This window comes from Aquarana catesbeiana, linkage group LG04, assembly GCF_042186555.1.
Source record: "Aquarana catesbeiana isolate 2022-GZ linkage group LG04, ASM4218655v1, whole genome shotgun sequence".
Taxonomy (NCBI): domain Eukaryota; kingdom Metazoa; phylum Chordata; class Amphibia; order Anura; family Ranidae; genus Aquarana; species Aquarana catesbeiana.
The window spans coordinates 522,555,704-522,568,463 of record NC_133327.1 but is presented as its reverse complement, the minus strand read 5'-3'; the positions used below and the strand labels follow the sequence as shown (position 1 = coordinate 522,568,463).

At 43.3% G+C, this 12,760-nt stretch overlaps 1 protein-coding gene across 5 annotated transcripts in view; it reads right to left on the bottom strand.

Moving 5' to 3' along the window:
• Positions 1-12,760, bottom strand: part of GRM1 (glutamate metabotropic receptor 1) — a 697,757-nt gene that overhangs the window by 401,281 nt on the left and 283,716 nt on the right. The gene's annotated exons all lie outside the window — the stretch shown is intronic.

Below are 12,760 nucleotides of genomic sequence, written 5' to 3'. Positions count from 1 at the left end.
GTTCATGTGCAAAATCAGGCAAAAATTCAGACCTGAATCGCACCTGAACCAGTGAAATGAAACGTACTGGACCCCAGGCACGAAACCGCGCCCGCACATATGTGAACCCTGCCTCAAGTTGCATTTTTTCATGCTCACATATTAGTTACATTTCGTTTGTTGTTGGGTTAATTAATCATTTAATAGTTTAATTCACTTTTCAGGTTAAAGTAGTTCTAAAGGCAGAAGGTTTTTTTATCTTAATGCATGCATTAAGATAAAAAAATTTCTGTGCGCAGCAGCCCCCCTCAGCCCCCCTAATACTTACCTGAGCCCCATCTCGATCCAGCGATGTTGCACACAAGATTTGGCTGTCCGGGACTCTCTCTTCTAATTTGCTGAAACACACAGCGGGTGCCATTGGCTCCTGCTGCTGTCAATCAAAGTCAGTGAGCCAATGAGGAGAGAGAGGGGGCAGGGCCAAGCCACAGCTCGGTGTCTGAATGGACACATAGAGCAGCGGCTCAGCTCGAGTGCCCCAACAGCAAGCTGCTTGCTGTGGGGGCATTCGGCAAGAGGGAGGGCCAGGAGCACTGGCGAGGGACCCCAGAAGAGGAGGATCTGGGCTGCTCTATGCAAAACCACTGCACAAAGCAGGTAAGTATAACATTTTGGTATTTTTTTTTTTAAAAAAGCAAGACTTTGGGATCACTTTAAGAGCTATACTTGTCCAAAAAAAAAGTACTTTCATCCCCTTTCATTTCAAAAGTACTTTCATCCCCAGACAGGCCCGGATTTACTCCCTTTGCCGCCCCAAGGCCGGGTCCTTCAATGCCGCCCCCCCCCACACACACACACCATTCTCGTCCTCTATCGATGACTGCTACAATAGATCAATTAAAAACATATCTCCACACACGAGAACACTGAAAATAACTGGCTTTTAATTAAAGATTACAGCAGTAAGAAACTCCCTACAATTTTACAATTTTTTAGCTCTAACTTTTCTTTTGGCAAACTCATCAATGATATCTTCGTAGGACAAAGTATTTAAAAGTTCTGACTCAATGGCAAGTAAAGCTAAATTGTTCAGTCTTTCTTGACCCAAAGATGATCTTAAATAGTTCTTTACTCGTTTCAGACATGAAAAAGATCGTTCTGCTGAACAGTTAGTAACCAGAGTGCAAAGATAAATACGCATTGCTATATCGATGTTAGGGTAAATAACCTGCAATTTTTCTGCTTTGAATGTTTTGTAGAGCTCTGAAATTGAAGCTTCACCTTTATCAATATTTTTCAAGTAAGAACAAAGGTGCAGACATTCATCAGGAAGTGACGTTTCCAAATCATCAGGATAGCTGTTACACAGGTTGGAAGACTGAGATTGTATATCACTGGTTGCTAGTGTAGTAAGCTTTTCAAGAAAATGAAACTTGTTGTAGACTTGTTCATAAGCCTCAGATCTTCTTTGCAGCTCACTGTTTAATTTGTCAAGAATTGCATAGAACGTGTTTACCCTGAAATGGTCTGTAGCATTTAACTGTACGTGTCCTTCTTGACTTACATCAAATGGAAATTTTTTTTTTCTAGCTCTAGCGCAGGCGGTTTTGAAATGGTCAAGGCCAGAGAGTTCTTTGGCTTCTGATTCAAACCTTTCAAACTCATTTCTATAGCTTTGCATGAGGTGGAGAAGTGCCCCATAGAGCTTCACAACTGATGAAATGTCTATATCTGCACTCTGCAATCGTTTGTTTGTTGCATTAAAAGGTTCCAAAATGCTGTTCCAAAATACTGTCATGAAGGCGGTCTCCAGACAATTCAGACTTCTTAGAAGTGCTGCAGCCTCACTTCTTGTCACTGGCCTTTGAGAGTCATCATCCTCTATTGCTTCCAGGGCTTCAATAATTTCTGTCCACGATTTCCTCAGAGTATGACATGCATCACTGCGTGCTGACCATCTTGTGACAGACAGATTTTTAACTGTGGACTTGGCATTTAAATGAGAAGTTAAGACTTCCCACCTACTGGTAGAGCCAGAAAAAAAATTATACAGCTGTTGGATGGCTCCAAAGAATGATACTGCTTCTACGCAGCTTTCTGCAGCACATGTTCCTAAAAGGTTCAGGGAATGTGCAGAGCATGGTATATATGTAGCTAGTGGATTTACTTCTTTAAAACGAGCCTGAAGTCCAGAATATGGGCCAGCCATATTGCTAGCATTATCGTATGACTGACCTCTACAATTCTGAAGGTCAAGTTGGTGAAATTCTAGTGTATCACTTACAGCTTTAAATAAACTTTGAGCTTTGTGGCCAATATGTGGTATGAACTTTATAAATCGTTCCACTGGCACACCCTCGTCATTCACATATCGTATAATGAAGGCTAGCTGATCCACGTGAGAAACATCTGGGGTTGAATCCACGCTTATCGAGTAATATTTAGCATCCTTCACCTCGACAATTATTGCATCCAACAGTCTGACTGCCAATATTTCAATGAACTCATAGCAAACAGTTTTGGATAGGTAGGATGCTGTGCCAGAGCCAGCATTGCCATAGCGCTTAATGTGCTCGTTCATGAAGGGATCAAACTCAGCAATGAGTTCAAGTAACATTAGATAGTTACCATTTGTATGAGAGCCAAAACTTTCATCTGTGCCTCTAAATGCCAATCCACGAGAAGATAAAGCCTTCACAACTGCAACAACACGCCTGAGGACATTTCTCCAGTACTCTCTTTCTTTGTTTTGTTGCAAAATTAGCATGTTATCCATTTTGCCACATGCAGCGTTCCTGTTTTTTAATTTCATAAAACATGTTTTATGTTGCTCAGAGTCTTCGTGTTCTCTTAGGCGAACAGAAGCATTCTTCCAATCACTAAATCCTTCTTGAGCCAGCTGACATTTAGCAGATGAACTACCAAAAAGATGACAAGGGGCACAAAAAACAGCTTTTGCTTTCTCAGAGTATACCAGCCAGGTTCTCTCATACAGTTCTCCATTCTGCAGTTTGCGTTTAAACAAGAAATTGGAGAATGACCGGGTCCGATCAGAATATTTGCGAGCCGATAAGGAAAAGTCAGCATTTTTATTTTGAGTTATGCCATTTATAGCTAAATAGTCCTTTAGCTTTTCACTATTCCTATCCCAATCCATAGGATCAGAAGAAAATACCAAATCAATATTGGCTTCTTCATTAGAATAAATTATTTCAGAAGTTGCAATAGGCTCAGTGGTATTGTCTTCTATGTACTGCTGCCCTTCTGCCACCTGTTCAGTCTCCACAGGTACAGAACCTCCAGCAGTGCCTCTGTTAGAGAAAAAACTTTGTATTTTTGGCATGTGCTTGAGCTCTTCTTTTATACGTTCAGCTTTCTCCTTTGCATTTTGGCGGTAGCCATGACCACTCAATTTTTGTCTTTTCTCTGACATATTAGAGTTTTTTCTAAATCAAGAAAATAGTCTTTTGTTAATGACACCTAATCTTTCTCTTACTGTGGCATTTAAAAATGTTCTCACTATTTAAATAACAGCCTCTAAGTTTCTAACATACAATATACAAAAGGGGCAGATCCTTGGCCAGTGAAGGGACATGTGATCAATACAGTTTGGCTTTTTTTTTCACCTTGATGCATCTAATGCATTAAGGTGAAAAAACTAGGGATGCACCAAATGGGTTTTTTGGTGCCGAAACCGATACCGAAAATGAAAAATACAAGATGCCGAAAACCGAAACCGATACCGAAACAGCACCAATACCGAAAGTGACTGTTTTTAAAAAATATTTTTACACAGGAGATGGTCAGAGACTGGAGACATGGCACAGGAGATGGTCAGAGACTGGAGACATGGTACAGGAGATGGTCAGAGACTGGGGACATGGTACAAGAGATGGCCAGAGACTGGGGACATGGTACAGGAGATGGCCAGAGACTGGGGACATGGTACAGGAGATGGTCAGAGACTGGGGACAAGGTACAAGAGATGGTCAGAGACTGGGGACATGGTAAAGGAGATGGTCAGAGACTGGGGACATGGTACAGGAGATGGTCAGAGACTGGGGACATGGTACAGGAGATGGTCAGAGACTGGGGACATGGTACAGGAGATGGTCAGAGACTGGGGACATGGTACAGGAGATGGTCAGAGACTGGGGACATGGTACAAGAGATGGTCAGAGACTGGGGACATGGTACAGGAGATGGTCAGAGACTGGGGACATGGTACAAGAGATGGTCAGAGACTGGGGACATGGTACAGGAGATGGTCAGAGACTGGGGACATGGTACAGGAGATGGTCAGAGACTGGGGACATGGTACAGGAGATTGTCAGAGACTGCAGACACATTACAGGAGATGATCAGAGACTATCCATTGTACACTCATACATATATGGCTGTGTGTGTAAAAGTGACAGGTAATCAGCAGTATACAGTATAACTTCACAGGAAAATGAAGATGCTTTCACTAACCTACTAGATTCCAGGTTGTTGCCCCTACCATGTGTATGTATGAATGTCAGTTAGGGACTTTAGATTGTAAGCTCTTTGAGGACAGGGTCTGATGTGAATGTACAATGCAGGGCTAAAAGTCCTGAGCCACTAGCCAGGCCTTAAGGCTCGGTTCACACTAGGACGACTTGTCAGGCGACCTAGGTCGCCTGACAAGTCGCCTCCCGTTCTGTGCTATGGAACCGTTCTAAGGGGAGCAACGCAAGTCGCTCCGACTTAGAAAAAGGTTCCTGTACAACTTTGGGGGTGACTTGGGGTGACTTGCATAGACTTCTATACAGAAGTCGTTTTGCAAGTCGCCCAGGCAGTCGTGTCGCCTCTGGTGTGAACCGAGGCTAAGAGTTACTCACCACCACTTGGCCCACCCAAACCCTGCCCTGCCCCGCCCCTCCCTTAAACACACCTCACACCTAAACATATCTCATGAAATTACACTATTAAATGTTTTATGCAGAATTAAGTTCCAAAAATAAATATCAACAACAACTTTAACAATATCAACATAGAGCATATCAGTACTAATCAGTTCAGCCTATCAGTGCCCATCAGTGCAGCCTATCAGTGCCCATCAGTGCCGCCTATCAGTGCTCATTAGTTCAGCCTATCAGTGCAGCCTACCAGTGCCGCCTATCAGTGCTCATTAGTTCAGCCTATCAGTGCAGCTTACCAGTGCCCATCAGTGCAGCCTACCAGTGTCGCCTATCAGTGCTCATTAGTGCAGCCCATCAGTGCCGCCTACCAGTGCTCATCAGTGCCGCCTATCAGTGCCACCTATCAGTGCCCATCAGTGCCGCCTATCAGTGCTGCCTACCAGTGCCACCTATTAGTGCCCATCAGTGCCGCCTATCAGTGCTCATTAGTTCAGCCTATCAGTGCAGCCTACCAGTGCCCATCAGTGCAGCCTACCAGTGCCGCCTATCAGTGCAGCCTACCAGTGCCCATCAGTGCAGCCTACCAGTGCCCATCAGTGCAGAATACCAGTGCCCATCAGTGCAGAATACCAGTGTCGCCTATCAGTGCCGCGTATCAGTGCTCATTAGTGCAGCCTACCAGTGCCCATCAGTGCAGCCTACCAGTGCCCATCAGTGCAGCTCACCAGTGCCGCCTATCAGTGCTCACCAGTGCAGCCTACCAGTACCCATCAGTGCCGCCTATCAGTGCAGCCTACCAGTGCCGCCTATCAGTGCTCATCAGTGCAGCCTACCAGTGCCGCCTATCAGTGCTCATTAGTGCAGCCTATCAGTGCAGCTTACCAGTGCCCATTAGTGCAGCCTACCAGTGTCGCCTATCAGTGCTCATTAGTGCAGCCCATCAGTGCCGCCTACCAGTGCTCATCAGTGCCGCCTATCAGTGCCGCCTATCAGTGCCCATCAGTGCCGCCTATCAGTGCTCATCAGTGCAGCCTACCAGTGCTGCCTATTAGTGCCCATCAGTGCCACCTATCAGTGCTCATTAGTTCAGCCTATCAGTGCAGCCTACCAGTGCCCATCAGTGCAGCCTACCAGTGCCACCTATCAGTGCTCATCAGTGCAGCCTACCAGTGCCGCCTATTAGTGCCCATCAGTGCCGCCTATCAGTGCAGCCTACCAGTGCCCATCAGTGCAGCCTACCAGTGCCCATCAGTGCAGAATACCAGTGTCGCCTATCAGTGCCGCATATCAGTGCTCATTAGTGCAGCCTACCAGTGCCCATCAGTGCAGCTCACCAGTGCCGCCTATCAGTGCTCACCAGTGCAGCCTACCAGTGCCCATCAGTGCCGCCTATCATTGCAGCCTACCAATGCCGCCTATCATGAATCTATGGGACTCTACAGGAATCTATGCAAACTTATTAGACAGACAGTCCACCACATTCAGTAAAAAATCATGTACTGCAAAGTGCTCCATGCATGCTGGAACCTATGCAAACTTATTAAACAGCCCACATTCAGTGAAAGTTCATGTACTGCAAAGTTTGCAGTACATGAACTTTCACTGAATGTGGACAGTTTAATGGATTTGAGCATGCATGGATCACTTTATTGCAATATGCTCAGAAAATTTGCATTCAATCTAAGATGAGCAGTGAGCACTGCCACTTACAAAAATAAATTCAACTTACCTGCTGTCCTGGCCACCACTTGCGGGGGTTCCAATCCCATCATCCTCCTCTTTTGTTTCCTCCTGTGAGTGACAGAGAGAGACCCCGAGACCCCGCCCCCCGGGACAAGAAGACCATGGGACAAGAAGACATAGGGATGTGTCAGTCACGCAGAGGAGGGTAGGCGGAGCATTAGGCTCCGCCTCCGCCTTAGTCACTGTAATGACATACACAGGAGGGTAGGCGGAGTATTAGGCTCCGCCTCCGCCTCAGTCACTGGCCAGTCACGGCGCCGGCAATTAATGGGGGCGTCATTTGCTCCCTCCCCTTGGCCAAGTCCGCCCCTATGTTTACTAGCAGTGCATCCATGTATGATGTATCTTATCTACAGGCCGCCGCGCCGCCGCGCCGGGGGCTTTATTTGTGCAGGGAGGCAGCCGTGGGAGCTGGGACTCGTGGGGACAGATCGGGGGGGGTTTCATGCGGCGGGGGGGCGGCTTTGGCGCCGCCCCTGCTCTACTGCCGCCCCGAGGCCTGGCCTCGGTGGCCTTGTCTGAAATCCGGCCCTGTCCCCAGAACCCCAAATTTCTATTTAATCCTCATAAAGCATGGTCAATCTTGCTCTAACAGGGGAAAAATCTTTCCCAAAGACACTCAGATAAATTCTGGATTAAGAGGAGGAGGTAGACCTTCAGACCTCAAAATTGAGTTTAGCTCTGGCTCTTGCACATTTAAACATTTGTCCCTTATGATGTATGAATTTGTCACTTTACATGTGCATGTAAGGGACATCACCCCTCTTATTCACCTATTTTATTAAAAGGCAGCTAACACTTTGTGCTGGCTGTCCCCGACATTTGTGCTTCTCTTTCCCAGTCAGTTATGAAGGAAATTAGTCCCTAGTTTTTACACGGTGTCTAATTGCAGATGAGTCTGTAAACTAGATCTTTGTGAATCCTTGGTGCCTGCACAAGTATGATTGTGTTCCCTCAGGCCTGCATTAATACTGTTTTTCATTTGCAGTCAGGGGTACTACAAAAGTTAGCTCTGCATGTGGGTTAGACCAGATTTTAACAAATATCCTGAGCAAACTTCTGAAAGGGTCTTTGCCTACAGGCTGCTGCCAAAGTTTGGACACCAGGCCCATGGAACCCCAGTCTTCTGGGGGCTAGAGGAGTACTCGTTGCTCTTTGAGGAACTAATCCATGCTGTCCCTACAGGGTCAAGGCACAATCTCAGGACAAGGTAGTACACACAGAAACTTCCATTGGTTTGAATGCTTTAGCCATCAATCTGGTGCAGGGAACAATACCTGCAATATAACTGGTTGATTATTGCACTGATTGATATGAGGCATTGTAAATATCTCTGGTACAATGTTTCAACTGTCTCTTAAACTTGTCAAATTTCAATCAGTGTATGGCCAGCCAGCCTTTCCATGTATGAACTGGTATCAGCATGGCATACAGCCTACATGCTCATGGCTAACTTGCTATGGGAATATCAAATGTCAATATAGTATTTATTTTTAAGGAAAAATGTAAAAAAAATGGTGGGTCTGGCTTGATTTGCTGATTCATTTTTGGATATCCATTATGCAGGAATCGGACTGATGCATTTAGGATTGTAAAACTGAGATGATTAGTTCAAACATTCTACTACAGTGAAAAGATCTAAAATATTTAAAGTTGTACTCCAGCCTCTGTAAGCCTTTATTGCCATTTGTATCCACAGTGAGATTTTCTCTTGCTTTCGGTCAGGACAAAATGTCATGGAAAATCTTTCCAGCAGGGGCAAAAATGAAAGCACATATTTAGCCATTGGAAAAGGGTTAGGCCTCCTCACTCTTCCTGCAATCCCTTATTTCTTGTATTATTCTATTCTAAATTGAAAACACTATTGCATTTGTATGTCTTCTTAATGACCTTTTCACTATGTTTGGATTGTACCACACCCAAGCCTGCTGAGGTAGGTACATTAGACCATAAGCTTCTTTGGAGGCAAGCAATGACATGAATGGTTTAATATTCTGTGTAAAGTATTGCAAAAAAATAAATAGATAAATAAAAAGCCTCAGTGCTATATAAAGCAGTAAAATACAAGAAATGTATTTATTTTGCAATAAACGTACAAAGACAATAACAAATCGTGCCTGTTTTTAGAGTTTCAGGTGTTTTTGTTGTGTACTCTCATTTGTCTTTCCCCATACTGCTAAGAAAAAAAAAGGAAGCATGTTGTGTGCAAAGCCTAACTTATTTGTATTTGAAGTCTTTCAGCAACTGTAGGCAATTCCACTTGGAATGCAGTCAGTAACGGGAGAAATAAAAGGACAAAGACTTCATGTTGTAGCAAGTGACTCTAAGCATCACATATCTGACAAAACACGTTACTGAAAAATAAATCACAAAGCAACACAAACAAAACTTTCATGACCATAAAATAAATGCAACATACCAGCAATGAAGCCATGTCAGTGTCACTTTCATATTATTATATCAGCCATGGCATAAATAGACAAAAACTCTTTTAAAACATCCCAGATACATGATCTCAAAACTGTGCCATATTATCATCATGTCTGTCCTGTGTGTCACAGTTGGATTGATTTACTAAAGGCAAATAGGCTGTTAACTTTGCAAGGGAGTTTCCCATAGTTTAGTGAATGAGGTGAAGCTCTGATAACTTCTGTCATGCAATCACGTGCAAGCAAATATACTGTTTTTTATATTCCTTTCACATGATTGGATATTCTTTGCGAGGTGAATTTACACAACATTCACTAAGCTAAAGGAAATTTCCCTTGGACTAAGCAGCGTGTTAGCCTTTAGTAAATCAACCCCAATGTGTCAAGAGACACAAAAGTTCTATGATCACATTGAGTTGTTATTATAACATCCTATGTGTCACAATACGGTTGATTTACTGAAGAAGTTTAAGTTGCTTACTTAGCAAAATATGTGAAATGCTACTTGATAGAAAAATAGATGAAGTACCTTCGTCCTAACATTGAATAGAAAAATCAGCAATTGCGGAGTTAATATGGACTTTCATGGTACAGTATAGACGTACACAAGGGAATTACAAAAATATAAATTATACAAAACATAGTTTTTAAAAAACATGAGCAGTATTCAAAGGATGCTACTCAAATGAGGCACCCAATTCTTTGACGCAATCTGGAAAAGGAAGATCGAATGAATTCCACAATATATTTACAGAATAATTCTCCAGTTTCAAACTCTACATGTTTTGTGGTGACTCGCTTCCTCAGGAGTATACTTGTCAGAGAATATTAAATCTAAAAGAAAAACATATGAAATAAGCTAACATATAAACATCAAAATGAGATAACAGAGATAAAACAAATCACCAAAAAATGACTAACATCATGGTGAAACGTCATATATCTATGGCCTGAGTACACATAGAAATCATGCTATGTCCCCCTAGAGAACCCCATGGTATAAATACGGCCAAGAAGAAATGCTGTTATAGGAACAAAAACTTACCAAAAATGCCAGCACCAGAATTATTTGGTGTCACAAAGCCTGTGAAGGCAATCTCCCGGGCAAGTGTGGGAACCAAGTAAAATGTAAATGTTTAAAACACTATTTTGAAAGAAAAAAAAAGGGGGGGAAATAGTACATGTATAAACCACTTCCCAAAATTGGATACCTCTAGAGCGGTGATGAGATATCGTCTCAACCACCCACATCATGATAATCAATAGCGGATCATTTCCATATATATAGAATAGGGTAAGAGAAGGAGAAGACAAAAAGAGTAAGAGAAAAGGATGTATACACACCTATAACATCTTTATAGGAATATGTAGCAAGGCAGGGAACATGGATCATCCAGGAGGGCACTGTAATCCAAAGTAGATGGTTGTTGCATAAGATCAACATAGATGTTCTATATGGGGTAAAAGACACACACCAGAGAACAAGAATGAGGGAAGATGGAATCAATTACAGCACAAGTGCTATGTATCAAATGCACTAGAGCCACCCAATGCATGATCACAAAGATACTCACCCAGTCAAGAATATGTGCATAGATGGAATCCATATTTTGTATTAAAGGTCACAGATAAAGTAACCCAAAACCACTGGCTCCAGCAGGAAAACCCAGCAATCAGTAGATACAGACGTGGTAACCATCAAGCAACATCTCCAAACCAAAACATGACCAACAATGCAAGTATATAAATAACCATCAAACACAAAAGCAAATAGCTGCATAGGGACATTGAACCAAAAGCTGAAATAAAGGCAAATACTGACCAATCAGACCACTCCACCGGACGTCTCCACCGCCATGCACCCTACCACAAAGCAGGCGTAGGGAGACCAGCTCCCATTAAGTACACCCAAGCACACCTGATTCCTATCCAGAGGACGATACCAGCAGAGCACCAAGGCGCTGCCGGATAACGTCACCAAACACGATCCCGGACCGCATATGCGCGAGCGGCGCATGCCCAGTACCGCAAAATGGCACCTTAGTAGACGAAAATGTAATCCAAAGGCGCCATCTGGTGGACAACCCAAGGATGTCAATAGGATGGGAGATCACATACTCGCCCAGGAAAGATTGAACACCCAGGACAAAGGCACTGACAGTGGGAGCATAATGCTCCTATTCTAAATGGCCACACCAACCACTGAGGAAAGCCAAAAAAGGACATATCATACTACTGTTTAAAATAAATTGGTTTTAATGCCTAAATTCCTTGAATTGCATTGTCCAGATAAGGACACGGGAACACCGGATCAATAGGATCAATCATTATCAAATTTAATTTGATAATGACTAGTAGTAAGAGTGTCTCGCAGCGAGACTGCCTGCCTGAACACTAGCTCAGGAGTAGAACGTACATTTTTAGATAAAGTGTAATCTTCAGCAAATAAATGCCAGTGGTTGGAGATGGATGAGCGTAAAGATTGTTCATGGGCAGAAAAAACGAGTGGTGAACTTAACTGTATTCATCTTGGTTTTAGGAGCACTCTTAAACAAAAGTTCAGATATGGATCTTGCCCTAGCTTTGTTAAAAGCTTTCCTTAGCAGGGTTTTGCTGTCATTTTCTATTTGTGATCTGATGCGATCCAATTCATGTATAATTCCTTCACCATTATTCTGATGAAGCGAGGGATTATTGTTTCCTTAAGACTCTATTTTCCTATTGATCCGGTGTTCCCGTGTCCTTATCTGGAATGCAATTCAAGGAATTTAGGCATTAAAGCCAATTTATTTTGGCACTCTGTGATTGAACTACATTTAATTACACACAAATTTGCTGATTTAATTCTAATTTAATATGCAGAAGTATGATATGTCCTTTTTTGGTTTTCCTCAGTGGTTGGTGTGGCCATTTAGAATAGGAGCATTATGCCCCGTCTGTCGCTGCCTTTGTGCTGGGTGTTCAATCTTTCCTGGGTGAGTGTGTGATCTCTCATCCTATTGACATCCTTGGGTTTTCCACCAGATGGCGCCCTTGGATGCAATTTCGTTTTAGGATGGACGGACGTTTCTTTTTTGTCTTTTTTCTACTAAGGTGCCGTTTTGCAGTACTGCACATGCGCCGCTCGCACATGCGCGGTCTGGGATCTTGTTCGGTGACGTTATCTGGCGGCACCCTGGCGCTCTGCTGGTATCGCATCTGGATAGGAATCAGGTGTGCTTGGGTGTACTTAATAGAAGCTGGTCTCCCTAAGCCTGCTTTGTGGCAGGGTGCATGGCGGTGGAGACGTCCGGTGGAGTGGTCTGATTGGTCAGTATTTTCCTTTATTTCAGCTCTTGGTTCAATGTCCCTATGCAGCTATTTGCTTTTGTGTTTGATGGTTATTTATATACTTGCCTATCTTAGGTCATCTTGTTGGACATGTTCTGGTTTGGAGATATTGCTTGATGGTTACCACATCTGTAGCTACTAATTGCTGGGTTTTCGTGCTGGAGCCAGTGGTTTTGGGATACTTTATCTGTGACCTTAAATACAAAATACTGATTCCATCTATGCACATATCCTTGACTGGGTGAGTATCTTTGTGGTCATGCATTGGGTGGCTCTAATGTACTTGATATATAGCACTTGTGCTGTAACAATTCCATCTTCCCTCATTCTTGTTCTCGGATGTGTGTCTTTTACCCCGTATAGAAAATCTGTGTTGATCTTATGCAACAGCCATCT